This window comes from Pongo abelii, chromosome 15 (assembly GCF_028885655.2).
Source record: "Pongo abelii isolate AG06213 chromosome 15, NHGRI_mPonAbe1-v2.0_pri, whole genome shotgun sequence".
Lineage (NCBI taxonomy): Eukaryota > Metazoa > Chordata > Mammalia > Primates > Hominidae > Pongo > Pongo abelii.
Genome location: NC_072000.2, coordinates 22,469,413 through 22,484,819, shown reverse-complemented (window position 1 = coordinate 22,484,819; position 15,407 = coordinate 22,469,413). Strand labels below are relative to the sequence as shown.

At 42.9% G+C, this 15,407-nt stretch overlaps 2 long non-coding RNA genes across 6 annotated transcripts in view; one reads left to right on the top strand and one right to left on the bottom strand.

The window, feature by feature from the left end:
• LOC134760010 (uncharacterized) overlaps positions 1-10,668 on the bottom strand; it is a 35,975-nt gene extending 25,307 nt beyond the window's left edge. Inside the window, exons 1-2 of one of the 4 annotated variants that reach the window (XR_010136922.1) lie at positions 10,499-10,660; positions 5,456-5,690 (exon numbers count right to left, since the gene is read on the bottom strand). This is a non-coding gene — a long non-coding RNA (uncharacterized LOC134760010). Of the gene's footprint in view, positions 1-5,455; positions 5,691-10,488 lie in introns of all 4 variants that reach the window. The other 3 variants (XR_010136923.1, XR_010136921.1, XR_010136924.1) reach the window with 3 other exon arrangements.
• A 174-nt stretch (positions 10,669-10,842) lies between these two features.
• LOC134760012 (uncharacterized) overlaps positions 10,843-15,407 on the top strand; it is a 78,980-nt gene continuing 74,415 nt past the window's right edge. The window contains exons 1-2 of one of the 2 annotated variants that reach the window (XR_010136927.1): positions 10,843-10,977; positions 11,904-12,065. This is a non-coding gene — a long non-coding RNA (uncharacterized LOC134760012). Of the gene's footprint in view, positions 10,978-11,775; positions 12,066-15,407 lie in introns of those variants that run through there. The other variant, XR_010136926.1, reaches the window with a different exon arrangement.

The following is a 15,407-nucleotide window of genomic DNA, read 5'->3' as shown; positions in this document are numbered from 1 at the left end:
GTACAAGGTGGATCCAGTCAGGATCTGACAGCCAGCTGATCAGTGGTAAGACTACACTGCATATGATGAGTTCAACCACTACATGGCATCCAGTATGAGTCTCCAAGTGGGACTTGAGCACCAGCCCTTGAAGCAGCAAATTCACAATACCACGTGTGTAGGTGACTTCAGCATTGGGGCTGTGCACAGTAGGGTGTGGGGCAGTAGCCCAGCAGTAAGCCTCCCAGAGGTGGGAAGGCTCAACTGGACCAGTCTTCCTTGTAGTGGCCTCCTTTGCCTGAATGCAGCTCTGCAGGTGAAAAACGACAGAGTCAGAACACTCTGGGCAAGAGCATGATGTTCCATCATGCTCATCCTCCTCTGAAGCTCTTGGACCAACTCTTTCATGGCTGCCTCCATTTCCTCCGCAAAGGCTGGCTCCTGGCTCACAGAACGGTACCAGGATAATACAAAATCTCAAATAATCACATCTGGATGGTGCGGTTGATCTTCTGTTCCAGCTGTCTTTCTGCCTCAGAGCATAGAGGACAGGTGGCCAATGGGATGAAGCCTTCCAGGAGCAGTGGACTTGAAGCCACTCCAGAGACACCAGAGCCCAGCCATCCTCCCAGCACCACTAGCAATGCAGACAGAAGGCACAGCAGCCACACGCTGACCAGAAGGTGTATGACCAGGAGCCAGCAAACAAGACCCCCACAGCCATCACCTTCCGCCTACTCAACAGGTTATTGAAGTGACAGCTGGATCTAGCTGGAGTCTCCTGGAGCGATGGCACAGTTTCTGTCTTCATGGCCGAACGGACAAGGTGGCTTCCCCAGATGACAGCCTCAAGATTTTACTCCAGAGTTAGGGAAGGGGGGAATGAACTGTGTTCCCCGGTACAGGGTGATCTGGGTGCTGTTCAGGGAACCGAGGCTCCAGGCCCTCTAAGTCCTACAGGCACTGCAAAGCGACAGTGGCAGCTCTGCATCTGCCCATGGCTACCACTCACAGGGTCCTCGAACTCGCCCCTTCCAGTCGAGGTGTGGCTTTGGAGGAAAGCTCTGCGGCCTTGATACTGCCCCAGGCAGAAGGCCTCTTGGCGGCCCTGGGGCCCACGGAAAATTACACATGCAGAGGGTGGCGGCTGGCCAGGACTGGGTCACACGCTGCCGGGAACCATGCACCCACACTCAGCCCCGACCTGAAGTGGGCTCATCAGGGTCATCTCCACTGGCCTCGGCCTGCTGCTGCTGCAGACCTGGGCGACTGCACTCACAGCCCTGCCTGTGTTAGGGTTGCCAGCCTGCCGGCCACAGGCGAGTAGCTTTTTATAACTTAAATTTTCTGTATTTTCCTTGCATATATTTTTGACTTTGATCATGTATTTTATTTAACCTGCTAACAGAATGTACCTACAGTAAGATTACAATAAAAATTACCATGGTCCATGACAAATTTATTTGTAAGTGCAGTGGGAAAAAAAGTTCAATAAAAACAATGGAGATATACAATACGTGGCTTTTCACACAGTCTTTTGTCTCCCATATTATTCCTATCATTTATTCTATATTTCTAAGGTTAAGTAATATTAAGATCAGGTACAAGTGTTGTAATGTGCTTTTAATTATTATATATAAATGTATCCCAAGACAATTATATTCAACATATTATTTCAAGCTATGTACAATTTTAATAATAAGTTCATACACGTTGCTTTGAAAATGAGAGCGAATTTGAATATAACCAATAATCACAAAAATATTTACAGTGCAAATATTCTCAGCAAGATTTGAATTGTTGGTAAATTCAAAACAAATAGATAACAAGCAAAATTTTGTATAATCTTAATTTAGTTTATGTTAAAATGTTTTGAATTCAGATTAATCACATACCTTGTTATAATGTTTTTGGTTTTGTTTTTTTGAGACAGAGTATTGCTCTGTTGCCCAGGCTGGAGTCAGTAGCATGATCTCAGCTCACTGCAACTCCTGCCTCCCAGGTTCAAATGATTCTGGTGCCTCAACATCCCAAGTATAACTGGTATTACAGGGGTGGGCCACCATGCCTAGTTTTTTTTTTGTTTGTTTGTTTGTTTTTTTTAGTCAAGACAGGTGTTTGCCATGTTGGCCAGGCTGGCCTGGAACTCCTGGCCTCAAGTAATCCACCCACGTCAATTTCCCAAAGTGCTGAGATTACAGGCATGAGCCACAGTGCCTGGCCCTGATATAATGTTTGAAAGTAATGGGTAAATAGTACATTTGAGATACTAGAGACTTATTTGGAACATTAAGTGAATATGTCTTACTCTCTTCTTTCTTTTAAGAATGTATTCTTTACCATTCTATGCAATAGCTGATATATGTGCATATTTTCTTGGGCTGTCTACATGATATACAAATATTTGGATACATACAGAAACATAAACCATTCATCTAAAAGCTTTTCAGCCTGACACACAAACTCAGGTTATTTGAAAATGGAATGATAAGTGTTACTGAACAGCTTTTACTATGGTTCATGTTTGGTAGTATATGCTAATATCCTAAAAACAAAACAAACACCAAAAATACCTTGATTTTATAACCTAACTTCTTATGTCTAAATTAATAAGATAATTTTTGTGTTTTAACTGACTGTATTATATTTTATTTTGATGCTGTGTAATTTCACAATGCATTAAATACTAGCTGATGCTCATCAGAGGTAAACTAGTGAATTATCATCCCATTAAGATAAATTTTGTTTCTGCTAAAGTAACATCTTATTTTAAATGGAGGAATTTACTAAATCAAGTGCTAAGATTTTATTTCTGCTACTAAATGAAAGATATATGTAAAATTCAAATACATTCCATTACTCAATCTATTCTTTACTATCATGAGAATATAGACAGCATATTTTACACAGAGCATACATACAAAGCCTTATCTTCATTGAATTACAAGTAAAATATACATATGTAAATATATATATACATAATTTAGATATTAAATGACAGAATTTACTTATTTACCTGTGCGTGACAGAATTTGATTCTATTAATTATTCCAGGTACAGTAACTGGTTGAAAATGGGACATGAAGTAAACTGATATGCTTAAAAGTAACTACATCCAGTGAATTCATTTTAACTTCTCCAAGCGAGGCAAGACCACCTTCTTGAGATAAGGAATGAGGGGTTACTTATTTTGGCCAAGTTGGCTCAATGATCTGGGGAACCAAAAACTGTATGTACATGGATAGTTGTTTTGTTCCCCCCACAAAAAAATTGGGGAACTCATTATTTCCCAATTCATGCTTTTATTTTCATATAAGAGAACAGCTGAAGCTCCAGAATCTTAAATTTTAGTTGACCAAATACAATGTTCCTAAAGACAAACATTTCTTTAGAATTAAGCTGGCCAGGCAGGGTGGCTCATGCCTGTAATTCCACCACTTTGGGAGGCCAAGGCGGGCGGATTGCCTGAGGTCGGGAGTTTGAGACCAGCCTTGTCAACACGGTGAAACCCTGTCTCTACTAAAAATACAAAAATTATCTAGGCCTGGTGGCATGCGCTTGTAATCCCAGTTACTAGGGAGACTGAGGCAGAAGAATCGCTTGAACCAGGGAGTCGGAGGTCGCAGTGAGCCAAGGTCGCGCCACTACACTCCAGCCTGGTGACAGAGCCAGATTCTGTCTCAAAAAAAAAAAAAAAGAAAAGAAAAAAGAAAAAAAAAAGAAGAGGGAAAAATAGAGTTAGGATAACAGAAAGATAGGGAATACGAAACAGAGAAAATCAACAAACCAAAATTAAATGTTTGGAAAGATAAAAAAAATTGGCAAATATTTACTTAGGCCAAGCAAGAAAAAAACAGAAGAGACTCAAATTACTAAAATTGGTAATAAAAGAGAACACATCACTGCCAGTATTCCAAAATAAATATGATTAAAAGAGAAAGCAATGTAAATCTTATGCCAAAAAAGTAAGATAGCCTAGATAGAATAAAGTCCTAGAACGACAGAAACTAAAATAGTCTAAAGGAGAAATAAAAAATATAAATAGATCTATGGAAGGTTAAAACATGGGGTTGTCATTTTAAAACCTTACAATAAAAATCTCATCTCACCTAGCTTCCCAGGTGAATCAAACACTCTGAGAAATTAATATCAATTGTTCACCAACTCTTACAGAAAATAAAAGGGGAGAGAACACTTCCCAATTCATTTTACAAACAGGATTACTGTCCCCAAAACTGAATCACAAAACAATATAGACCAGTATCTTTAATTGTTTTATAAAATCAAAAATCCTCAACAAAATACTGCCAAGCTGAATCCAGCAACATATAAAACAGATTATGCACTGTGTGCAGATGTGATTGACCCCAGGAATGCACCATTGATTTAATATTTGAAAAATCAATGAATGCAAACACCATATTAATAGAATAAAAGACCAAAATATATGAGCATCTCAATAGACAAAGCATTTGAGAAAATATTACACATTTTCATCATGAAAACACTCCAGTTATGGACAGTAAGATAACTTCCTGAAACTAGTGGTAGTTATCTATGAAACCCACAGCTATCATTACACTCTGCAATGAAAGGGTGAATCCTTTCCTGGTAGGATTAGTTACAAGAATGTCCACTCTTGCAAATTCTACTCAACGTTATACTACGGATTCTAGTGAGGTGTAGTTAGTAAAGAATAGAAAATTTAAAACATCCTGATTGAAAAGAAAATAATAAAATTATTTATATTTACAGATGGCATGATCTCTTATATATACATAATTCTAATAAATTTGTAAAACAGTATTCAAAATAATAAATTTGGCATGGTTTCCAGATATAGATGCAATACTAAAAATTAATTTTATTTCTATATACTGTCAATGAACTGCCTTAAAATGATATTAAAGAAACAATCCCATTTATAATAGCAACAAAACAAGTAATAAATTTAGAAATTAACAAGAGCAGTTCAAAACTCATACTCTGAAACCTCCAAAATATTATTGAAATAAATTGAAGAAGAACTAAATAAATGAGAAGAGGTGGAGCGAGATGGAGGATAGAATCTCTGTGATTGCGTCTCTGCGGGAACATTAAACTGAACCACCATCCAACAATCCAAGCAAGATAATACCTTCACAAGAGCTAAAGAAAGCAGGGGACAGATCACAGAACCTGGTGTCAGCTTAAAAACAAGAGAAGACACATTAAAGAAGGGGAAAAGACAGTCTTTCAGTGCCTTCACTGCCCCTCCCTCAACCCCAGGCAGTGCAGTGCGGAGAATGTGTCCACCTCTTGCAGGAGGGACAAGGAAGGGTCCATGGGACTTTACCTTGGAGCCCAGTGCCAGCTCTGTTATAGTAAAGGACAGCACTGGGAAGAACCCCATGGCCTTTGATTCCAGGCCAGTGCCCATAGAGCATTTAGACATGACCTGGTCTAAAAGGCAATCCACTAACCCGGTGGGACAAACCTGAGTCCTGACTTGCTTCATCACTAGCTGATTCAAGTGGCCTCAGGCCCCAAGTAAATGTCAGTGGCAGGCAGGCCAGAGTCACTTTGGTCCTTGGGTGAGCTCCAACCACCAACGATGTGCTGGTCTGGGAGGCTGTGGGCTTCCTATGTGACATCAGCTGCGGTGGCCACAGGGCTGCCTGTGTTACCCCAATCCCAACTCCAGGCAGTGCAGTGCAGAGAGAATTCCTTCCCTATGCAAGAAAGAGGAGAATCCAGTATCAGACCTAACACAGTGGACGCAGCATCAGGCAGAACACTGTGGCCCTGATTCCAGGCAGGAGCTCCCAGACACCTACAGAGCCCCCTGCAGGGAGAAGGAATTCTGCCACCCTGGCGGGATGGACCCAAACCCAGGCCAGCTTCATCACCAGCAGACTAACCTGGCTTAGAAACCTAAATAAGTCAGCAGCAGTCAGGCAAAATAGTGGCCACAGGACTCAGAAAAGTCCCAGTGCTGCTCTGGTCTGGGAGGCTATGGGCTTCAGGTGTGTTGCGCCAGCTGCAGTGGCCATGAGAGTGCCCAAATCACACTTCTCCCAGATCCACAAAGCTTGGTGCCAAGATTCATTGCAAGGGGAAGAAGAGGGACGTGAATGAAGAACTTTGCCTGGGAACCCAGGGAATCCCTCCCTTATCTTCTCCAAGTGTGTCACGGCCACCAGGGACCTCAGTCTGCAAAAGTCACAGTGAACCTGAGCTTAAGGTGCCCTCTGGTGCTGTAACAGCTGCAGTGACCACAGGCTTGGGGAACTCAACAGTCTTGAATTTCTTGGAATTTCTGGAAGACTGAAGAAGGACAAGCACAAACAAGAACAGACGGCAAAAACTGGAATAAATACACACTTATTCAACTCCCAGGCATGAACATATGCTCAAAAGCATTAAGAACATTCAAGGAAATATGACCTCACCCAAAAATAAATGAGTCACCAGTGACCAGAGCTAAAGATGTGAGACTCGGCTGGGTGTGTTGGCTCACACCTGTAATCCCAGAACTTTGGGAGGCTGAGGTGGGTGGATTACCTGAGTTCAGGAGTTCGAAACCAGCCTGACCAACAAGGTGAAACCCCGTCTTTACTAAAAATACTAAAATTAGCTGGGTGTGGTGGCAGGTGCCTGTAGTCCCAGCTATTTGGGAGGCTGAGACAGGATAATTTCTTGAATGTGGGAGGCAGAGGTTGCAGTGAGCCAAGATTGTGCCACTGTACTCCAGGCTGGGTGATGGAATAAGACTCCATGTCACAAAAAAAATAAGAATAAAAATAAAAATAAAAAGATGTGAGACTCTCCAGACAGGGAAGTAAAAATGGCTGTTTTGAGGATACTCAATGAAATTCAAATATAGAGAAGTAATTCAGAAACTTATCAAAGAAATTTAACAAAGAGATAGAAGTAATTCAAAAAGGTGACAGAAACCTCAAAGCTGAAAAATGCAACTGATGAACTGAAAAATGCATGAGAGGGCCTCAACAGTAGAACTAATCTCAGCACAATGAAGTCCATATATGACAAATCCACAGCTAACATCATAATCAATGGGGAAAAGTTAAAAGCTCTTCTTCTAAGATCTGGAACAAGTGTGGCTACTTTTACCACTTTTATTCATCACAGTACTAGAAGTCCTAGCTAGAGGAATTAGATAGAAGAACACAATAAAAGGCATCCAAATTGGAAATAAAAGGAAGTCAAATTGTCTCTGTTTGCAGGTGACATAATCATATAAATATGCAGAACCCTAAAGATTCCACAAAAAAAACCTACTAGAAATAATAAACAAATTTCATAAAGTTTGCAAGATACAATATCAATATATAAAAATGAGTAGCACACCCATGCACCAATAGTGAAACACCTAAGAAAGAAATCAAGAAAGCTATTTCATTGCAATAGTTACCCAATGCCCCCCAAAAAAGATACCTAGAGATAAGCTTAACAAAAAGGTGAAAGATCCCACAATTAAAACTATAAAACACAGACGAAAGATATTAAAGCAGACACAAGTAAATGTAAAGATATCCCATGTCCAAGCACTAGAAGAATATCGTTAAAATATCTGTATCACCCTATGTGATCTATAGAATCAATGGAATCCATGTCAAATTAGGAAAGAGATTCTTCATAGATACAGGAAAAAAAAAACCGCCGGGCACGGTGGCTGACGCTTGTAATCCCAGCACTTTGGGAGGCCAAAGCGCCTGGATCACGAGGTCAGGAATTTGAGACCAGCCTGAACAACATGGTGCAACCCCGTCTCTACTACATATATACAAAAATTAGCCAGGCATGGTGGCGCACGCCTGTAATCCCAGCTACTCAGGAGGCTGAGGCAGGAGAATCGCTTGAACTCAGGAAGCAGTGCTTTTGGTGAGCCGAGATCACGCCAGTGCACTCCAGCCTGGGCGACAGAACGAGACTCCGTCTCAAAAAAAAAAAAAAAAATCCTAAAATTCACATGGAAATGCAAAATACCTCAGATAGACAAAAGAATCTTGAATAAAAAGAAAAAAGCTGGAGGCATCACACTACCTGATTTCAAAATATACCACAAATCTAGTAACCAAAACAGCATGGTAGTGGCAAAAGAAAAAAAATAGGTAGGGGACAGACAGAGAGAGAGAGACAGAGACACATAGACGAATGACAGACAGACATAGACAAATGAAACAGAATAGAGAACTCAAAAATAAATTCAAGCTTTTACAGTCAACTCTTTTATAACAAAGGCACCAAAAGCACACATTCGGGAAGGACAATCTCTTCAATAAACTGTGCTAGGAAAACCCAACACCCACATGTACAAGAATACATCTAGGCTGTTATCTTACCATCTACTGAAAATAAAGATTTAAATGTAGGACATGAAACTATGAAACTACTAGAGAAGAAAACATAGGAAAATGTTAGCTATGGTTAGTTAACCAATCGTGAAATTGGTTAGGACAAGGGATTTTCAAATACACATTAAAAACACAAGCAACAAAAGGCAAAAACAGACAAAATGCAATTGCACTAAACTTAAACGCTTCTGCAAAGTAGAGAAAGCAATCAATAGAAGCAGCAATCCAGAGAATGGAAGAAAGTATTTGCAAACTATGCATCAGGCAAGGGGTTAATATAACACAAAATATATAAAGAACTCAAACTACTCAAAGCAAAAATACAAATAATCTGATTTAAAACTCAGAAAAAGATCTACTCAAAAACTTTGTCCCCTACCTTCTTTTCTCAACCACATTTGGCCCTCTCCCTCTCGCCACCTTTTTCTTCCTCCATCTACCCCAAAACACTTTTCCCACTATTTTTCCCCACTGTCATTTCGCAAAGCCTTCTCTACTCTCCTGCTCACCACCCTTTTCGCCATCCATCTACCCAAAAACTTTTCCCCCCTCACTGGACACCCTCCTTTTCTCCCTTCTGGTTTCATTCCCCTTTTGTTCCTCCATCTACCCAAAAACTTTTCCCTCATATTTTCCCAAAGCCTTCTCCCCATTCCTGCCGCTCACCGCCCGCTTTTCCAACCTCCATCTACCCCAAAACGGTTTTCCCCATCGTCTTTCCCCCACTCCTCCTTGCCACCCTCTTTCTCTTCTCCATCTACGCAAAAACATCTCCCCACCGTCTTTTCACAATGCCTTCTCCCCACTCCTGCTCACCACCCTCTTTCTTCCTCCATCTACCCCCAAAAATTTCCCTACCGTCTTTTCACTAAGCCTTCCCCCTTCCCACTCGCCCTCTTCTTTCCTCTATCCTTACCATCCTCCTTTTGCCTTCCATCTACCCCAAAACTATTTTCCCCATCGTCTTTTTCCCAACTCTTTCCCTCCTCCCTCTCGCCACCCTCTTTTCTCCCACTTGCCACACTCTTTTCGCGCTGCATCTACCCACATTTTACCCACCATCTGTCTTTCCTTTCCCCACCATCTGTCTCTTCTGCCCACCATCTTTTCACAAAACCTTGTCTCCCTCCCACTCGCCTCCTCTTTTTCCTTCTCCTGCTTACCACCCTCTTTTCCCCTCTCCCACTTTTCCCCCTCCATGTACCGAAAAACTTTTTTCTCCCCACTGTCTTTTCCTCATGGTCTTTTGGCAAACCCTTGTCTCCCTCTGCTTGCCACCCTCTTTTTGTCCCTCCTGCTCACCACCCTCTTTACCCCATCTACCCAAATACTTTCTTCCTCACTGCCTTTCCCCCTCACCATCTCTTCGCAAAGCCTTCTCCTGCTCCTGCTCACCACCCTCTTTTCCCCATTCCTGCCCTCTTCTTACATGCCACCTTCCTGTCGCCCTCCATCTACCCCAAAACTATTTTTCCATCGTCGTTTTCCCAATCCTCCTTCCACTCTCCCGCTCGCCACCCTTTCTCTCCATCTACCCAAAAACTTCTCTCCCCCACTGTTTTTTCTCCCCACTGTCTTTTCTTCCCACCCTTTTTGAAAAACCCAGTTTTTTCTCCCCACTGTCTTTTCTTCCCACCCTTTTTGAAAAACCCTCTTCTTCCTCCTACTCACCACCCTTTTTTCTTCTCCTGATCACCACCCTCTTTTTCCTCCATCTACTGAAAAAAACATTTCGCCACCATCTTGTCCCCACCGACTTTTCACAAAATCTTCTCTCCCTCCTGCTCACCACCTTCTCTCTCTTCCCCCTCCCTCTCTGCACCCTCTTCTCCTTCCTCCCACGTGGCACCCTTTTCCACCTCCATCTACCCAAGATCTTTTTACACATCTTTTCTTTCCCCACTGTCTTTCTGTTCTCCTCACCATGTTTCTCCCCACCGTCTTTTTGCAAACCTTCTCTCCTTCCTACTTGTCCCCGTCTCCCCCACCACCACCCTCTCTTTCCTCCTCCTACATGCCACCCTTTTTTACCCCCCAGATACCCAAAAACTTTTTTTCAACCATCTTTTCCTCACTCTCCTGCTTGCCATTCTCTTTTCCCTTTGCCGCTAACCACCCTCTTTATCCCTCCATCTACCCAAAAACTATTTACCCCCTCCTACCACTCCAGCTGAGCTGCTGTCTCTGTCACCAGCACCCACCACAGCGAGGCGAGCCGTGGTACCATACGCTCCAGCCTCCAGCTGTGGCAAGTGACTACCCCTTCTCCTGGTTTTCTAAGCCTGGCACGGAGGAGCTGAGAAGGCAACCACACAAGAGCCCGGAATGGCCTGACGCCCCCTCTGCATGCTTTATATATGAGGTTATGCAAATGAGGTTCCTGGACTACATATCTGATTGGATGAGAGAAAACCTCTAGTCCTATTCTGATTGGACTTTATTTTCATGCTGTGATTGGTTGTCCTAAGACTTGCTCTCATCCAATCAGAATCGAAGCTGGGAGCTCAGCTTAGAGAACAGGAAGTGGGAGCCACATACCCCGAGCTGGAGGCTTGAGCCTGTGGGACCTAGGCTCGCCTCACTGCGGTTGGTGGAGGTGACAGAGGTTGGAGCTTGGCCAGCATGGTAGAAAGGTGGCAGGGTAGGTGAGCTATCCAGGGATGCACTACCCTGAATAGGAGCACTATCAAGGTCACATTCCCTGTGGGGGTATGGGGGACGTGGGTTGGTGGAGTTGGCGGGGGCTACACTGCCTGGTGGTGGGGGTGATTGTGTGTGCTACAGGGGGCTGACCGCCAGCTGGGGGGAGGGTTAGGGGTGCTATTAGCTCCTGCACTGTCATGGCAGGGGGGCGGGTTGGGGGCACTATCTGGGCTGTCACTACCCCCAGCAAGGTCTGGTCGTGGGCACTATCCCTGGCTGCAGTGCTGGGGGCAATGGGGCAGTTTGGGGGCACTATCAGGTTTACGTGCCCTGTGGCATGCCGGTGGGGGCGCACTATTGGGGGTTGCACTGTACTGCTGCTTCTGGCAGCGGGCTACGGACGTGGCAGAGATAGCTGTGGCCTCCAAGGAAGGGGCCGTCCTCCTCTTCCGAGACTCTAGATTCTAGAGGGCAACCTCTGTTTGCTCGTGCTGGAGCGTGGCAGGCGCGCAATGTTTCCTTGGGAATCCTGAGCACAGTAAGGCCCCCACACCCGCCGTGCTTCCCCGGCCTGCACCCTCTCACTGTGTTGCAGAGACAATCTGGGACCCCTGGGCACGGAGTAGCGGGCACCACGGGGGAACAGGGCCCTGTGGGTGGAGGCATCAGAAACAGGAACTGGCGCTTGGTTGGAGAGAGCTGGCTGGGTCTGAATTTCTGCTGCTTCTGCTCACCAAGGAGTGCAGCCAGGGTAGACCCAGCAGTTCCTGGCCAGCTGGACCTAGCCAGGGGCCGGTTTTGGCAAAGGCAGTCACACCCGCCCCAGTTCCCAGTTGTGCGTTTGCTGAAACCAGCCCCTGCCACCCAGTGGCCAGCATGACAAGGTGAGCCTCTAACATTACCACTCTCTGCATCCTGTTCTAGGCACGTCTGGCTTTTACCACCCAGATGCTTCGAGCTAGGAGATGGAAGAGTCATCTGTTGCACGCTGGAGGCTGGAGCCTGCAGATGGCATGGTTCTGTGGCTCGCCTCGCTGCAGTTGGTGGCAGAGACAGAGACTGCAACTTGACCGGAGTGGTGGAGAGGTAGGAGAGTGTCTGCGGGGGCCAGGTGGTAGGAGGCTTGTAGGGTGGGCCAGTGCATTGAGGGCAACAGCAGCGGTGGTCGTGTTGGCATTGGCGTTAGTGGTGGCAGCAGCAGCAAGTCTTGGATCCGAGAAGTGAGAGTGGGAATGCTGTGGAGCCCGCCGGGCCCAGCCCGGCCTGAAGTGGGGAGGCAGCTGCGGGTGCTGTACCGCGGGCCTAGGTGGCAGCAGTGGAGGCCCAGCCAGGGCAAGGAGGAGTCCTGCTCCTTCTCCTGCAGAATCTGGAGGTGCCCTCCTCCTGCTGGTGCCTGGGTCAGGTGTGAGTGGCAACATTGTCTTATTCTTAACCAAATTTAGGGGGTGACTATTGGTGTATCTTTTAGCTTGGTTTTGTTGTGAAAAGCCTTGAAATATTTTCAAATTTCATAAATCGGGAGGGGAAATAAGGTATCATAATAATTCTAATTCCCGCACCTGTTCTTCCTTTCTTTCAGTCTGTTTTTTCTTCTTCTAATCATCATCATCTTGTTCCTCTTCATTTTCTTATGCTGCTGCTTCTATTTCTTGTTTATATTCTTGTTTCTCCTCCTCTTGTTTTCATTATCCTAAGCAATGGCCTTAACAAGCAACAAACTAAAACTGAGTTAAACACAAACTACTTGTCACCGAGTTGTATTCTTAAAATAATCAGTCCATTACTATGCTTTAGAGATGAGGAAAAACATTGATTGCATAATTATTTGGTTACTTGAATAGCTATGCTTTCATGATCCTGTTAGTATGTTGTAAGTAGTTATTAAAGGAATCAAAAATGAAGCATCAAATAAAATATTGCTAGCAAACAGCCACTACATCTCTCTCACATAGTCTGGAGCTATGCAAGAGTCAGAGGGGTAACTAGTTCCAATTTATGAGATCATTAAGTGAACTGTATTCCTTTCATTTTATTTCTCTGCCACTGTTTTCAAGAGTATTGTCATCTGCATGAGCAAATCTGGTTCATCACATTTTTGCAACAGGAAAAGGAAGGGAGGATCATGTGGATAATGTTTTAAGGCCAAGATTCACAACCAAAACAAAGTCTTCATTGACTTTTGCCTTCAAGAACCTGCAGTGTTGAGCCCTTTTTTATTTCTGGTATTACTACCTTTGGTATGAAATCTTTTTTTTTAGTGATTACTCTAGAAGTTTATGCATTTTAATGACTACTTGAAAGAAACAATCTATATTGTATCATTTTTCAAGCCCACAGAAATGCATAAGGTCTGTAATTTTGACACTTTCTATTTTTAAGGTTATGAGCATGTAAAATACTGTTGATATGTGTAAGGATATGTAAAAATGCCACTAGATAGCTTATATTGAAGAGATAGTGTCTAAATTTTTGTCCAGAGTGGATTGGTTGCAGTTTCTTAGGTGTGTTTCTCAATACATTGCCTCAATGTTTTAAAGCATATAGAAATATTAATACTATTTAACCTCATATAGTCCTTTGTAGGTTGTTTAATATTTCTACAGACTAAAGATATCACAGCCTCCATTAATATTCAGTAATATTAATAAAATTTGGGATATATACCATTAGAATCCAACAAATCCAGAGAAAAATTGTTAAATTATATAGCCGTAGAGCAGGAAATGAAACCCAGGTTCCAAGCTCTAAGGGGCCCACGAGCTACCACACAAGTGAATCAGTGACAGGCATAGAGTCAGCAGAATTACAGGATGGTTAAAAGAGAGAGCTATGGAGTCTTACACTAGGTGAACATAAAATTTTAAACTGCATGGTGCCTCAGTTTATCTGTCTTTACAATAAAGATAGTACTAAGTTTTTCTTTTTCTTCTTAGTTGTCTGAATTACTTTCCTAGTCTGTCTTGTTGCCACTCTCGATGCCCACATGAGAGGACCTGAGATAATTTCTAACAGCCTGAGACTCCATGGGAAAAACAGAAGGTGCCACAGACCCTCTTTTAAGAGAAACCTCTTTTCCTCATGGAATCCCAAGAACTGTAAGCAGACAGGTCCCTCTCAAAATCTAAGGCTCCACTGTTTGGCCTTGTATTACCTGATCTTTTTCGATTTGTGTGGGCATAAGAAATTAGTAGGGAGGAGGAGAGATACAAAGAAAATTGTGGATATGAAGATGTGTTTATGTTAGAAATGTTATGAAGAAATGTTACATGAGAAAGGATCTTGTATGGCAAATTCTTGTCCTAAAGTAGAATGACTAATTATTTAGGAAATAGGGAAAGATAGGACAAGTCAGAAAGTTCAAGCATGTCATAGAGAGTCTCCCTCTGTCATCCAGGTCGGTGTGCAGTGGCATGATCTTGACTCACTGCAACTTCCACCTCCTGGGTTCAAGCCATTCTCTTCCCTCAGCCTCCTCAGTAGCTGGATTACAGGTACCTGCCACTACGCCCAGGTAATTTTTTGTGTTTTTAGTAGAGAGAGTTCAGCATGTTGGCCAGGCTCGTTTCGAACTCCTGACCTCAAGTAATCCAAACAGCCTCAGCCTCTCAAAGTGCTAGGATCCCAGGTGTGAGGCACCATGCCGAGCCTTATCTATGATTTTATTTCGGCTTTCTTTCTCCTTAGTCTAGTTAAAGCCTGTCAATTTTGATTTTTTTTTCAAAACCCCCCAGCTCTTTGTTCCATTGACTGTTTGTATTTTTTTGTATTTTGTATTTTGTATTTCTATTTGTAAAATTTCTGTTCTAATCTTTCTGATATTCTTTCTACTAATTTTAACATTTGATTTTTTTGTTTTTCTCATTACTTGAGGTGTACTGTCAGGTTGGCTGTTTGAGATCTTTTTTCTTTTCTGATGTAGGCGTTTATAGCTATGCACTTTTCCTCTTACAACTGCTTTTGCTGCATCCCACAGGTTTTGTTATGTTGTTTCTATTTTTATTTATTTCAATAAATTTTTAATTTCTTTTTTATTTCTTTATTCATTGTTCATGAACATGTATTTTAATTTCCATATGTTTGTACAGTTTTTAAAGTTCCTCCTGTTACTGATTTCTCGTACTATTCCACTGTGATCAGAAAAGATGCTTGATATGAATTCAGTTTTTAAAAAGGGCTGTGACTTGTTATTTGGCCTAACACATAGTCTGTCCTGGAAAATAATCCATGTGCTACTCAGTAGAATGTGCATTGTGCAGTTGCAGAGTGGAAAGCTGTGTAAATGTTAGGTCCGTTCAGTAGAGATTACAGTTTAACTGATGATTTTTTGTCGTCTGGATGATCTGTTCATTGATGATAGTGGAGTGTTGATTATAGTTGAGTTTTGAGGTACTCTATTATTGTATTGCAGTCCATCTGTCCTTTAAGGTC